Source organism: Bos indicus, chromosome 20 (genome assembly GCF_029378745.1).
Source record: "Bos indicus isolate NIAB-ARS_2022 breed Sahiwal x Tharparkar chromosome 20, NIAB-ARS_B.indTharparkar_mat_pri_1.0, whole genome shotgun sequence".
In the NCBI taxonomy this organism is placed as follows: domain Eukaryota; kingdom Metazoa; phylum Chordata; class Mammalia; order Artiodactyla; family Bovidae; genus Bos; species Bos indicus.
Window position 1 is genome coordinate 23,453,997 of NC_091779.1, and position 15,958 is coordinate 23,469,954.

Consider the following 15,958-nt stretch of genomic DNA (forward strand, 5'->3'; position numbering starts at 1 on the left):
AAGAGTTTTTGGTTCTATTTGAAGTTTATTAGGATAATTTTTTAATCTACATTTTAACTTACTCCACACATAATTGAATAACATTGTCAGGGGAGGGGAAATTTCCCCCCATCCTTCTTTGTTGTTTTGACTGGTCTAATAATTAAATTGACCCAAGACAGATTAACAGGAGAAAAAAACAAAACAATTTAATTCACATATGTGGAATTCTCATAGAAATAAGATTCCCCAAATGATCAAAGCAAGCTCTTTATATATCATTTTTAGACAAAGAAAGTGGTGAAGATTTAATGTATGCTAGGATAGCAAACTAATGAGGAAGTAACAAGTTTGTTTAGGTATTTGTTTAAGCCTTGAATTCCCTAAGTCTGATGATAAGGATATTTTCTAGCCTCCTGGTATAGGGAGGATTCCTTCACCTGAGAGATTTACTTCTTGCTTTCATGAAGGAGGAAATGAGTGTTTTTTATATCTTTTTTTCCTACCAGTTGTTTCTCAAGTAACTTCATTTCAGAATAATCAGTGTACCACTGTGCCATATCTTGGGGTAGCCTGCCCTGAACCTCGACACTGCAATGTTGAGTACTTCGGAGGAGGCAAATATGTATAAGACATCATTGATATCCTAAAGGAACTTGTAGTCTAGTAAAGGAGCTATGCCTACAGTTAACTGTGACACAGGGTACCGTCAGACCAAGAGAAACAGATCCCTTCCAGTTGGGATCCTTAGGGAGGGCAGGTAAGGAAGCTGAGTGGTAAAGCGGCAAGGATAACTGTCCAAGATTTTAGATCTTTGATGCATTCACCGTCAAGTGGGATCTTGTAAAGCGTAATTGCTTTTGGCAAATTGCCTCTAAATAAGAGGTTTAACTGCTTCTCTGCGCTATTTCTTGTTCTTTTTGCCTTTTCGCACTGCCTTGTTCACTTCTGTGAATCTTGGACAGCAAAGTACAATTGATCAATAGGGGAAATAATCAGTAATACACTGGGCAATATGAACAGAAAGATTCTATAAAATTTTCTCCCCCAAAACTTAAATTTCAGTATTCAAAATGTCAAATGTTTGGACCCAGTGATTAGAGCAGGAAATATTGATGTTGCTTGTTCTCTTTACAAAGCACTGACCTATTGCATTTTAGAATCTGCTGCTGCTGCTGGTTCATTTTCTCATCCCAACTCAAATGTCCAAAACAAAATCCAAACCTCACTGATACCTAAACAATAGAACGGTACATTAGTTTGTTGTCCAAAGTGGAACGCACACAACGCAGCCTGGCTGGCCCCAGTTTCACAGTCGACTGCCGACTTGACTTCTGATTATATAAACATGTATTGCAAAACAGCTCTGACGGGAACTTCATAACCTAAACAGTATTCTCTGAAATGTAATTTGTTGTCCTTTTATATTAAAGAAGAAATTAAATCAAAATTATTTTGATGAAAAACAACTCTGGGATTTTGTTTAATTGAATTTTGCCAGGAAATGCTATTGCCTACTAGCACTGACCTCAGGACAGAAGGAGTCCATCTTTTGCTGGGTCAAACTTCTCAAGTGACTCTGCATGTGTCACATCAGGTCATCCAAGTGACCGATAAGTGTGTCTCACAACAGGCCACATAGCGCCCTCCTTCATGTTCTAAATCTTAGAAAAAGTTATATGCTTCTTTATGTTAACCGAAACCTAAAATGATCCTTTTTGAACAATAAACTGTTATGACTTCTCCCTCTAAGAGCATTTCACAGTGAATGTGGCACTTCAGATAAGGGTAGCCCAGTTTCTGGTATAATCTTACAGAGCCATTAAAGGCAATAAAGAGCTCTGTTTTCTTTAAGTTAAAATTCCTTTTGTTCCCAATTTTTTTTCATTATTTCTCAACTCTTCTGCAAAGATAAAAATAAGGCTATGTCTTTTTAAAAGATTAAAATTTTCTCCTTTCTCTTCATTCATCTCAGGCCATAAAGTACAGGATTGGGATAGGGTTTAGAAAGAGCACACTATGCAAAATTTTCCTCCTTTGGGTCTCTCACGATAGTCCAAGTAATCCAATTGTGTTTGTTCCCAACAGACACTTTATACACTTGTTTAGTCAGTGAATTAGTGATGCAGATTCCACTTTAATGAAAAACAGTAATTGCTATTTTTAAAAGTTTTTTGTTTCTACTTGGGAGTTACATTAACCCCCATCCCCCCCCCCCCCAAAATCAACAATATTGGATCAGTCAGGTTCAGAATTAGTCCCTTGGTTGATATTTACATACTAACCGGATGCCGGGCCCTGTTAAGCATGGAGTATCCTGTGGTGACAAGCCAAATGTGGCCCTGACAGTCAGCATTCTTGCCCAGCCCTGAACTCTGGCAGCTGGTCATTTTTTCTTGGTGCCATGAAGTACCAGGCTGTGATCCTTTTCTGCTGCCCTCTTTCTGGTGAAGACTGTGACATAGCCACATCATACACATTTGGAAGAGATGAATATAGAACAGTGGTGCAATAAATGCGATGCTGTAAAGTGAACTATGTAGGCGTGTGGACATGTAAACATGTGGACTTTGTAAAGTGAACTATGTAGGCGTGTGGACAAAAACGGAAAGGGACCATAGAATAAACATGCATCACCTCTTGAAGTGATGAGATTCTAATTGTGTATGTTGTTACTTTATGATTTGCATGACAAACTTTCTAAAAGGATATCTGTTACAAATCACAGAAGAGAAGGCTTGTAGAAATATATCTACACTCAACCCATGAAGTAAAGGACCAACTTGCAAAGAACCTTTGGAATAGGGGATAGAGGTTGTTGGTTATACAGCAAATCCAGGTTTTGTGGGACATGAAGGTTATATAATTTGTTGTTACCTCTTAAGGAAAAACATAAAAACTACAGAGAACCCCATACAAATGAAGATCCCTTGCTTTAACTTTTTTAGCTGTACGGTAAATCATCCTCAGACAGCTCTGAAGATGGGATTTAGAAGACCAGAGGAGATGGAATGAAGAAAAGCTTCAGCCCTCTGATATGTTAAGTTTTCAGTGTCTCTGTTACCTTTAAGAATTGCAACTTGTATAAGATCTGAGCCTTTGTTTCAGGAAGGGTCTAACTGGATTTAGCAAAATAGCATGGGGTACAAATTCAGTAATGGTTAATTTGGAATCACAATGGGACATTTTTCTTTTTTAGATCAGGGAGTTTTTACTTGGGGGAGGGTTCTGCAGGGGTGGGGGAGCATGGGGAGGGGTGTTCCTTTTAACTTTACAGAAATAATAGAGTTCAAAGATAATGTTTGTCAAATTGCGAACTTAATTGTCGATGAATCTTAGAAATGAGAAAAACATTTTAAGGGCTCTTGATGCAGAAAACAAGCCACCAAGAGCAACACTAGGGTAAGGCAACATTTATTTACACTTCACTTTGTTCTACAAAGAACTTGTTTCTACTACAATAAAGTAAAATCAACTTTGAAGAATTAACTTGCAATATTTTTTTAGAGACTAAATTAGAAATTTATGACACTCTTTAAGGAAACTATTCAAATAAACTTTTATAATTTTATAGTTCTTTTTTGTAGTTCATTTTATACTTCTTTACTGTAGATGATAAAGCCTAATTCAATGCAGTAGGCCTATTGATTGTCCCAGATTTGGAAATACAATATAGAGACATCCTTCCCAGTGCTGCCAGAATTCTCTTTATGTAACATGACCCTGATTATGTCCCTCTTCTGTAAAAACCTTCAGTCCCCATAGAAAAATGGGCAAGGGCCTTTGTAACAGATGACTCAGAAGAACAACTACAAGTTAACATGAAGAGAAAAAAAGTTCAGGGTCGAAACATTGATCTGTGCTAATGGATAAACCTCAAAAACATGAAACTGAAAAAAGCCAGATGTGAAAGACTACATATTGTATGGTTCCATTTATATGACATGTCTAGTAAGAGCAAATTTATAGGAACAGAAAGCAAATCACAGTTGCCTAAGACTGAGGGTGGGAGCAGGGGTTCTCTAGAAGTGGCTATATGGTGGTGATGGTTTATTCAGTAAGTCATGTCCGACTCTTCAACCCCATGGACTGTGGCCCCACCATGCTCCTCTGTCCATGGGATTTCCCAGGCAAGAATGCTGGAGTGGGTTGCCATTTCCTTCTCCAGGGGATCTTCCCAATCCAGGGATCGAACCCACATCTCCTGCACTGGCTGGCAAATTCTTTACCACTCAGCCACCAGGGAAGCCCTAAATGGCCATGGGGAGGAGATTTTCTAGGACTATAGAAATGATTTAGAAGAGGACTGTGGTAATAGTTGCACAAATGTATAATTACTAAAATCAGTGAATTGTAAACTTATATTGGTTAAATTTTATGATATGTAAATTATCCCCTGAAGCAGTTTTTTTTTTTTTTTTTTTTAAGTTCAACCATGGTAGTAGAAAAGTAGCTTAAAATATTTTCTATTTATCAAGTACTAATATTATTATTTTATTTTTATTATATCATGACAAAGGTATGGAAATGAACACTCACACACAGTGGTGGGTGTAAAATTAGGTGCAGATTTTCTGAAGGTAATTTGACAATATGCATCTAAGCCTCAAAATGCTGGTACACTTGGACTCCCTTCTGGTTGTATATCCTAATTGGAGGATAAACACAGAGATATTCATCTCTACTATTTGTAATGGGAAAATTAGGAACAACCTAAACATCCAACAATAGAAGATAAATTATGGAATACTATGTATCTATTTTCACGATGCAAATGCACATATGCAATGTGTCAATAAGATGTTTATAAATATAAGTGAAGCGATTACAATTTAATATGTATAGAGTTTAAAACATTTGTGTACATTTTTGGATATCTATATAACAAATATGAATCAGGTACCTCCAAGTGCTAGGACTACTGGGTTTCTTCCTGTTTTGTTTATGTGTGTTTTCTAAAGCTTTTAAATGTATCATGTATTATGAAAAAAAAGTTTTTTTTCTTAAAAGGATATCTTTTTACTGACTTATCATGACTTTAAGGCTCCCTTTTGATATTAATAACAAAACCCTTTGGACCCTCACATAATAGCAGTTCAGTTTTTAGTATTTTAAAATTTTATTTTTATTTTTTTATTGGGCTGCATCAGGTCTTGGTTGCAGCACGTGGCATCTTTGTTGCATTGTGCAAGATCCTTTGTTGTGGCACACGGACTCTCTAGTTGTGGTGCCAGGGCTTAGTTGCTCTGCAGTATGTGGGATCTTAGTTCCCCAACGAGGGATCAAACCCACGTTCCCTGCATTGCAAGGCAGATTCCCAACCACTGGACTACCAGGGAAGTCCCTTTAGTGTTTATTGATTAATACAAAAAGCTACTATAACTTCTATACCACTTATATGGCTTTGAGTATATTATAGCATCTACAAACAACACTCCCCACTGCCTACGCGCGCGCACACACACACACACACACACACACACTCACACATCTTTTAGACTTATGTAGTCACAATGGCACCCCACTCCAGTACTCTTGCCAGGAAAATCCCATGGATGGAGGAGCCTGGTGGGCTGCAGTCCATGGGGTCACTAAGAGTCGGCGACTTCACTTTCACTTTTCCCTTTCATGCATTGGAGAAGGAAATGGCAACCCCATCCAGTGTTCTTGCCTGGAGAATCCCAGGGCTGGTGGAGCCTGATGGGCTGCCGTCTATGGGGTCACACAGACGCGACACGACTGAAGCGACTTAGCAGCAGCAGTCTACATTATCAATTTTGAAACAACTCTGTGGCTGCAGGTTGGGAAGGACACCTAGAGAATAAAGTAGAATGTTGTAGCTTGGTAATGAAGGTCCTTTTTATTACAGTCTTCCTACCTTTCCAACTTTCCACCAGTTCATACAAAACTGCTAATTCTGTCACTGGTCATGCTGTTATTTCATCTGCTTTTGTACATGCCGTGCCTTGGGCCTGACATGCCCTATTTCTTTTGTACACTTCACAAATTTTTATTTTTCAGGGCATTGCTTGGAAATCATCCTTTTTAACTCCCTTCCAAATAGATTAGGTGCCCTCCTTTCTGCGCTTTCCACTTGGCACATGTTTTTTCAATTGGAGTATAGTTGCTTTAGAATGTTGCGTTATAATGAAGTTAGTCAGAAAAATGAGTATCATATATTAACACATATATGTGAAATCTAAAAAAATGGTACAGATGAACCTGTCGTCAGGCAGCAGCAGCAACATAGATGTAGACAATGAACGGACGTGTGGACACAGGGCAGGGGCGGGATGAATTGGGAGACTGGGATTGACATATGTGCACTGCCATAAACAGATGGATACTGGGATCCTGTACACATGCTTTTATTGAAGCATTTATCACATTGTATTGTAATTACTAGAGAAGACAATGGCACCCCACTCCAGTACTCTTGCCTGGAAAATCCCATGGACACAGGAGCCTAGTGGGCTGCAGTCCATGGGGTCGCTAAGAGTCGAACACGACTGAGCGACTTCACTTTCACTTTTCACTTTCATGCATTGGAGAAGGGAATAGCAACCCACTCCAGTGTTCTTGCCTGGAGAATCCCAGGGATGGGGGAGCCTGGTGGGCTGCCGTCTATGGGGTCGCACAGAGTTGGACACTACTGAAGCAACTTAGCAGCAGCAGCAGAATTGTAATTACTCACCATGTACATTTCACCATCCAGATAAGGAAGTTCACCTTTGTATCCACTGTTTCTGGCACATTATCTGCAACAGAAGAGAGGCCTGTAATCTCAGTTGAATGAGTGTGCAGAGAAAGACCCAATCTTGCCCTTAAGACAGTTGCAGTCTAGTTAGGGACACATACATGTCTCATATTATTGTTGCTCAGTTGCCAAGCTGTATCCGACTCTTCGAAACCCCATTGACTGTAGCACACCAGGCTTCCCTGTCCCTCACCATCTTCTGGAGTTTGCCTAAGTTCATGTCTATTGCATCGGTGAGGCCATCCAACTGTCTCATCCTCTGCTGCCGCTTCCTCTGCCTTCAACCTTTCCCGGCATCAGGGTTTTTTCCAGTGAGTTGTTTGTTAGCATCAGGCGGCCAAAGTATTGGACCTTCAGCTTCAGCATCAGTCCTTCCAATGAGTATTCAGGGTTGATTTCCTTTAAGATTGACCAGTTTGATCCCTTACTGTCCAAAGGACTCTCAAGAGTCTTCTCCAATACCACAGATCTAAAGAATCAGTTCTTCTGTGCTCTGCCTACTTTATGGTCCAGTTCTCAGAACCACAGGTAACTACCGGAAAAAACATAGCCTTGACTATACTGACCTTTGTCGGCAAAGTAACATCTTTGCTTTTTACACACTGTCTAGGTTTGTCATAGCTTTCCTGCCAAGAAGCAATTGTCTTCTAATTTCATGGCTGCAGTCACCATCAGCAGTGATTTTAGAGCCCAAGAAAGGAAATCTGTCACTGCTTCCACTTTTCCACTTTCCCCTTCTTTTTGCCATGAAGTGATGGGACCAGATGCCATGGCCTTAGTTTTTTTTAATATTTAGTTTTAAGGTGGCTTTTTTCAGTCTCCTCTTTCACCCTTATCAAGAGGTTCTTCAGCTCCTCCTCCCTTTCTGCCATATATATTAGTCCTATAATAGAAGATATGAATGACCACACAGAAGAGACAGTGGTTAATTTTGACTGGGTGATTAGGAACTACTTTCAGAGTAGGGTCCATTTGAATTATTTTGACAAACTGAAGAAGAAAAGAGGAATAAAAGCCTTGAGTCTCTTGTTACACTTTAGAAATTCAGTCTATAGAAAAATGGAGGAAGGCACCATCTTCCCTCCCATGTGCATTCGCTCTTCTCGGCAAAAGGAAGCTGGTGTCTCCTTCCAGCCCCACAACCGCGCCCTCCGGTCCACCCCGAGCCATCTTTGATCCGTCCTCTTGCCTGCCCAATGGCCCACGCAGTGCCCTGAGGCCGCTTCACAGATCTGTAGAAGAGTTTAAACTGTCATTCCGTCCGCGGCCCTTCCACCATTGGTGCCTGTCTCCACTGTTTCCCAATCCCAGTCGGGGAATCAAGATGAAGGCGAGGGACGTGGGTGAAGAAGACAGCGAAAGCGGGCAGAACTCTTCCAAAGGAGATAAAATGCAGATTAGCCTCTGTGATGTGTCTTCTGAAGATTTTTTTAAAAACTTGGCTAACACTAAAACAGCTCCATGCCAGAGAGCCACGCCGACTTCAGGGTAAAGTAACCAGTTTGAGGAAAGAGCGATTGTCAGACGGGAGGTGGACAGGCTCCATATCCAGAATTAAAGATTCGACGGAGCAACGGAGAGCCCTGAATGACACTATCCATGACCTGTGAGGTCAATTAAATGCCAAAGTATGTGATCGCTCTACAGTAAACGAAAGGTACAGAAATACGCCACAGCAAGAATTTTATGATATCCAACAACAAAATCTGAAATTTTTTGTGTGAGCTTTTGTGTGAGCTCACAGCAGAAAGGAATAAATTAAGAGAAGAAAACAAGCAGCTTTTGGCTAGGCTCAAGAGGAAACAGCCACAGTTTCGCCGTTCTTTTTCTCATAGTGATGACGACTCCGTCCCTGCGTCTCAAAAGAGCGAGTCAGTTATTTCCATCAGAGACCCTCCGCCGGACCTGAGAGGCATGTGGCTGTCAAACTGATAATGCAAACGAACACCAAACAGATGAAATCTAGAGGGAAAAAGAAATAGCCACACAGTTCCGAGTTTCAGGTTCCATTTTACAGTCAGGACGTCTTTGAGGTGCCAGAGAGCCCTCAGGAGAAGATTTCCTCTAACAGCAGTAGACTATCACAATAAGCAGTGGCAGTCCAAAGTCATCTAGTCCTGTTCCTTCAGCGTCTACACTTGGCCCTCAAACTGTGTATGGATTTGAAGATAACTCCAGCCTTCCTGATGCCAGGCGTGGCCATCCACAGAGCAAATCCATTTTCACACAGAGGACCTCCCCACAGAGGATCTCCACACCAAAGCGTGGAACTGACACTGATTTCCATTGGAGCCTTTCCAGTATTTCTCCAGGAGAAGAACTACCTACTGAAGTATTATCTGAAACTTCAGACGAAAGTATGATTGATTATCAGTTCAGTTCAGTCCCTCAGTCCTGTCTGACTCTTTGCGACCCCGTGAATTGCAGCACGCCAGGCCTCCCTGTCCATCACCAACTCCCGGAGTTCACCCAGACTCACATCCATCAAGTCAATGATGCCATCCAGCCATCTCATCCTCTGTCGTCCCCTTCTCCTCCTGCCCCCAATCCCTTCCAGCATCAGAGTCTTTTCCAATGAGTCAACTCTTCGCATGAGGTGCCCAAAGTACTGGAGTTTCAGCTTCAGCATCATTCCCTCCAAAGAAATCCCAGGGTTGATCTCCTTCAGAATGGACTGGTTGGATCTCCTTGTAGTCCAAGGGACTCTCAAGAGTCTTCTCCAACACCACACTTCAAAAGCATCAATTCTTTGGTGCTCAGCCTTCTTCACAGTCCAACTCTCACATCCATACATGACCACAGGAAAAACCATAGCCTTGACTAGACGACCTTTGTTGGCAAAGTAATGTCTCTGCTTTTGAATATGCTGTCTAGGTTGGACATAACTTTCCTTCCAAGGAGTAAGCGTCTTTTAATTTCATGGCTGCAGTCACCATCTGCAGTCATTTTGGAGCCCCCAAAAATAAAGTCAACCACTGTTTCCCCATCTATTTCCCATGAAGTCAGGGGACCAGATGCCATGATCTTCGTTTTCTGAATGTTGAGCTTTAAGCCAACTTTTTCACTCTCCACTTTCACTTTCATCAAGAGGCTTTTGAGTTCCTCTTCACTTTCTGCCAAAAGGGTGGTGTCATCTGCATATCTGAGGTTATTGCCATTTCTCCTGGCAATCTTGATTCCAGCTTGTGTTTCTTCCAGTCCAGTGTTTCTCATGATGTACTCTGCATATAAGTTAAATAAGCAGGGTGACAATAGCAAAAGCATATTTTCTCCTTTTACACGGAGAGACAAAAACACCACTTTACATCTATTTCCTTTAGACTATACTTCAAGATCTGATGTGAAAAGACCATCATTTGGTGTTTTTCGTGTTTCAATGAGAGATAGCAGTAGCCAGACACCTTGCAGTGAACAGTCCATAGCAAGGAAGAATAGTAATGGAGCTACAGGTGCAGCCCATGATGCTGATAAGCCACAAGGTGAGACTCAGGCTTGCACTTCGGGGTCTTCAATAAACAGAAGTCAAGATACAGTTAGGAAAAGAGGGGGAAGTAGCTATCTCTCCATCTCTCTCTTAAGGAGCCTGCTTTTCTTTTCCACAAGGACAGTCTTCCTATCAATTCAAACTACTTAACATTTGTATTCAGACTATGTAACTGGTAATTCCTGACTTTGATTCTACTTCCCAGAATATAATATACAGGCAATAAAAAGTTGGGCAAATGACTAAGACTTTGAAACAGGACCTACTGCCAGTTAATTAGATTCAGCTACAAAGAAAGAAACTTAGTTTTCAGAATCCCTCTACTTCTATATAAAAGTATAGAGGTCTATCATCTTTTTGTTGAAATTAAGCTGCTTGAGTCTATGAGTCAGGGTGTGTCATGCTGAGTTGGTTTAGTTGTGTCCTAGTTTTGGTAACACTATGGACTTAGCCTGCCAGGCTCCTCTCTAAAGAGAATCCATGGGATTCTCTGGAAGAATATGGGAGTGGGTTGTCATGCCCTCCTCCTGGGGATCTTCCCATCCATCAAGTCTCTTAGACTCTTGCATTGGCAGGTGAGTTCTTTATTACTAGTGCCACTTGGAAAGCCCTTATGAGTCAATAGTTCAGTTCAGTTCAGTTCAGTCCCTCAGTCCTGGCTGACTCTTTGTGACCCCAGGAATCACAACACGCCAGGCCTCCCCTCCATCACCAACTCCCGGAGTTCACTCGGACTCACGTCCATCGAGTCAATGATGCCATCCAGCCATCTCATCCTCTGTCATCCCCTTCTCCTCCTGCCCTCAATCCCTCCCAGCATCAGAGTCTTTTCCAATGAGTCAACTCTTCACATGAGGTGCCCAAAGTACTGGAGTTTCAGCTTCAGCATCATTCCTTCCAAAGAAATCCCAGGGCTGATCTCCTTCAGAATGGACTGGTTGGATCTCCTTGCAGTCCAAGGGACTCTCAAGAGTCTTCTCCAACACCACAGTTTAAAAGCATCAATTCTTTGGTGCTCAGCTTTCTTCACAGTCCAATTCTCACATCCATACATGACCACAGGAAAAACCATAGCCTTGACTAGATGGACCTTTGTTGGCAAAGTAATGTCTCTGCTTTTGAATATGCTATCTAGGTTGGTCATAACATTCCTTCCAAGGAGGAAGTGTCTTTTAATTTCATGGTTGCAGTCACCATCTGCAGTGATTTTGGACCCCAGAAAAATAAAGTCTGACACTGCTTCCACTGTTTCTCCATCTATTTCCCATGAAGTGATAGGACCAGATGCCATGATCTTCATCTTCTTAATGTTGAGCTTTAAGCCAACTTTTTCACTCTCCACTTTCACTTTCATCAAGAGGCTTTGAGTTCCTCTTCACTTTCTGCCATAAGGGTGGTGTCATCTGCATATCTGAGGTTATTGCTATTTCTCGCGGCAATCTTGATTCCAGCTTGTGTTTCTTCCAGTCCAGTGCTTCTCATGATGTACTCTGCATATAAGTTAAATAAGCAGGGTGACAATATACAGACTTGACGTACTCCTTTTTCTCTTTGGAACCAGTCTGTTGTTCCATGTCCAGTTCTAACTGTTACTTCCTGACCTGCATACAGATTTCTCAAGAGGCAGGTCAGGTGGTCTGATATGCCCATCTCTTGAAGAATTTTCTATTGTGATCCACACAGTCAAAGGCTTTGGCATAGTCAATAAAGCACAAGTAGGTGTTTTTCTGGAACTCTCTTGCTTTTTCCATGATCCAGTGGATGTTGGCAATTTGATCTCTGGTTCCTCTGCCTTTTCTAAAACCAGCTTGAACATCAGGAAGTTCACAGTTCACATATTGCTGAAGCCTGGCTTGGAGAATTTTGAGCATTACTTTACTAGCATGTGAGATGAGTGCAATTGTGTGGTAGTTTGAGCATTCTTTGGCATTGCCTTTCTTTGGAATTGGAATGAAAACTGACCTTTTCCAGTCCTGTGGCCACTGCTGAGTTTTCAAATTTGCTGGCATATTGAGTGCAGCACTTTCACAGCATCATCTTTCAGCATTTGAAATAGTTCAACTGGAATTCCATCACCTCCACTAGCTTTGTTCGTAGTGATGCTTTCTAAGGCCCACTTGACTTCACATTCCAGGATGTCTGGCTCTAGGTGAGTGATCACACCATCGTGATTATCTGGGACGTGAAGATCTTTTTTGTACAGTTCTTCTGTGTATTCTTGCCACCTCTTTTTAATATCTTCTGCTTCTGTTAGGTCCATACCATTTCTGTCCTTTATCGAGCCCATCTTTGCATGAAATATTCCCTTGGTATCTTTAATGTTCTTGAAGAGATCTCTAGTCTTTCCCATTCTGTTGTTTTCCTCTATTTCTTTGCAATGATCGCTGAGGAAGGCTTTCTTATCTCTTCTTGCTATTCTTTGGAACTCTGCAATAAGATGCTTAAATCTTTCCTTTGCTCCTTTGCTTTTCGCTTCTCTTCTTTTCACAGCTATTTGTAAGGCCTCCCCAGACAGCCATTTTCTTTTTTACATTTCTTTTCCATGGGGATGGTCTTGATCCCTGTCTCCTGTACAATGTCACGAACCTCAGTCCATAGATCATCAGGCACTCTGTCTATCAGATCTAGGCCCTTAAATCTATTTCTCACTTCCACTGTATAATCATAAGGAATTTGATTTAGGTCATACCTGAATGGTCTAGTGGTTTTCCCTACTTTCTTCAATTTAAGTCTGAATTTGGCAATAAGGAGTTCATGATCTGAGCCACAGTCAGCTCCTGGTCTTGTTTTTGTTGAATGTATAGAGCTTCTCCATCTTTGGCTGCAAAGAATATAATCAGTCTGATTTTGTTGTTGACCATCTGGTGATGTCCATGTGGAGAGTCTTCTCTTGTGTTGTTGGAAGAGGGTGTTTGCTATGACCAGTGCATTTTCTTGGCAAAACTCTATTAGTCTTTGCCCTGCTTCATTCCGTATTCCAAGGCCAAATTTGCCTGTTACTCCAGCTGTTTCTTGACTTCCTACTTTTGCATTCCAGTCCCCTATAATGAAAAGGACATCTTTTTTGAGTGTTAGTTCTAAAAGGTCTTGTAGGTCTTCATAGAACCGTTCAACTTCAGCTTCTTCAGCGTTATTGATTGGGGCATAGACTTGGATTACTGTGATACTGAATGGTTTGCCTTGGAAACGAACAGAGATCATTCTGTCGTTTTTGAGATTGCATCCAAGTACTGCATTTTGAACTCTTTTGTTGACCATGATGGCTACTCCATTTCTTCTGAGGGATTCCTGCCTGCAGTAGTAGATATAATGGTCATCTGAGTTAAATTCATCCATTCCAGTCCATTTCAGTTCGCGGATTCCTAGAATGTTGACGTTCACTCTTGCCATCTCTTGTTTGACCACTTCCAATTTGCCTTGATTCATGGACCTGACATACCAGGTTCTTATGCAATATTGCTCTTTACAGCATCAGACCTTGCTTTTATCACCAGTCACATCCACAGCTGGGTATTGTTTTTGCTTTGGCTCCATCCCTTCATTCTTTCTGGAGTTATTTCTCCACTGATCTCCAGTAGCATATTGGGCTCCTACTGACCTGGGGAGTTGTTCTTTCAGTATCGTATCAATTTGCCTTTTCATACTGTTCATGGGGTTCTCAAGGCAAGAATACTGAAGTGGTTTGCCATTCTCTTCTCCAGTGGACCACATTCTGTCAGATCTCTCCACCATGACCCGCCCGTCTTGGGTTGCCCCACGGGCACGTCTTAGTTTCATTGAGTTAGACAAGACTGTGGTCTTAGCGTGATTAGATTGACTAGTTTTCTGTGCGTATGGTTTCGGTGTGTCTGCCCTCTGATGCCCTCTTGCAACGCCTACCGTTACTTGGGTTTCTCTTACGTGGGGCGTGGGGTATCTCTTCAGGGCTGCTCCAGCAAAGCACAGCTGCTGCTCCTTACCTTGGACGAGGGGTATCTCCTCACCACTGCCCTTCCTGACCTTGAACGTGGGATAGCTCCTCTAGGCCCTCCTGTGCCCACGCAGCCACTGCTCCATGGATGTGGGGTTGGTCCTCCCGGCCTTATAAGTCAATAAGAACGCTAAAAAAAAAAAAAAGAAAGAAAGAAAGAAAGAAAGCAAGCCATGAGAACACCTAAAAGGCGTGGACTGTAAGAGTTCAACCCTGTAATACTTGTGAAATACTTGACAAGGTAACCACAATACTTACACTGAGAAAGATTTTATTTTTCAGAATAAAATAAATATGACTTTACAGATACCATACAGCATGACTTAAATTACAAAAGAGAAGATGTGACACAGACTGTATACTAGTTATTAAAATTTGCTTTTAAAAATCAAAAAGCAAGAGCAGAAGGAAAAACCTCATCAACAAATACCAACTATTTGGCAAGCAAGGGCAACATTTACAAGAGGAGGAGACCTTTTTAAAAAACAAAGCAGTTATGGTTTTATCCGTAACATAAAGCAGCCAGTTGCTTGTCACTGGTTATCACAGTGTGTGTGTATGTGTGCATGTGTATGCACATGCATACGTGTGCAAGTGTGTGCACATGTATACTGAACGTAGGAGGGGAGAACTAGTCAGCAACACATGTCCCTCTCCTTCCTTCCTTCTGTCCTCCCGCTACCATCCTCCTTACTTTCCCTGGGCCGTGGTGGTATTCAACTCCTTTTTTCTTTACAGTTTTTTTTTTTTTCCCGTGTGTCCCTGGGCGTGTAGAAAAAACAAAGTGATTGAGTGAATTCATGTGCCATAAAACTCACCCTTTAAAACAGAGTACAATACATTAGTTTATATGGTATATTTAAAAACTTGTAAAACCATCACCACAGTTTTAGAATATTTTCATCATCCTTTAAAAAAGCCCATACATAATAGCAGTCACTTTCTACATTCCCCCACCTTTTAGCTTGTGGGGAGACAAAACCAAAAAGCTGTGGTTGTGGTTGTTAATTTGATTCAATATCTCTTGGAATGAAATACCACCAGGGCTGAATATTATCTCCCTTTACATATTTCTTTCCCCAAACATGGAAGCTTATAACATAGCATCAATAATCTTTGACTTTTATTCTAAATCATACATTCTAAGTAGCTGAAGGTTGTAGTTATTTAAAACTGTTTTATTAATGTACTTTAGAATTCATATCCAGCTTTTTATGTTTCAATCTCTCTGGCAAGTTAACTATCAACTTATTTTATGTTTTTATATCCTGTATTATTACAAAAATATTTAAAATAATATTTACTAAAAGCAAAATGGAAAAGTAAAATTTACTGTATTATGATTTGACTTTTACTGTAAATCATACATTCTAAGTACTTGATTCTAGTTATTTAAAACTTTTATTAATGTTCTTTAGAATTAGTTATCATATCTAACATTTGATGTGCTTCAATCTCTGGCAAGTTAACTGTCAACTTATTTTATATTTTTATATCCTGCATTATTAGAAAAAATGTTTAATATTTACTAAAAACTAAATAGAAAATAAGTAAAATTTAACTACTGTATTATGCTGATCAAAACCCAGGTGCTTTTATGTTCTTCACTGCGTTTGCTTTTTTTTTAAGTATTTATTTATTTATTATTTGGCTTCGTGGGTGTCTTAGGTGCAGCATGTGGCATCTATTTCCCTGTCCAGAGACTGAACCCAGGACCTCTGCACTGCCAGTGCAGAGTCTTAGCCACAGGGAAGTTCCCAGGGATTTT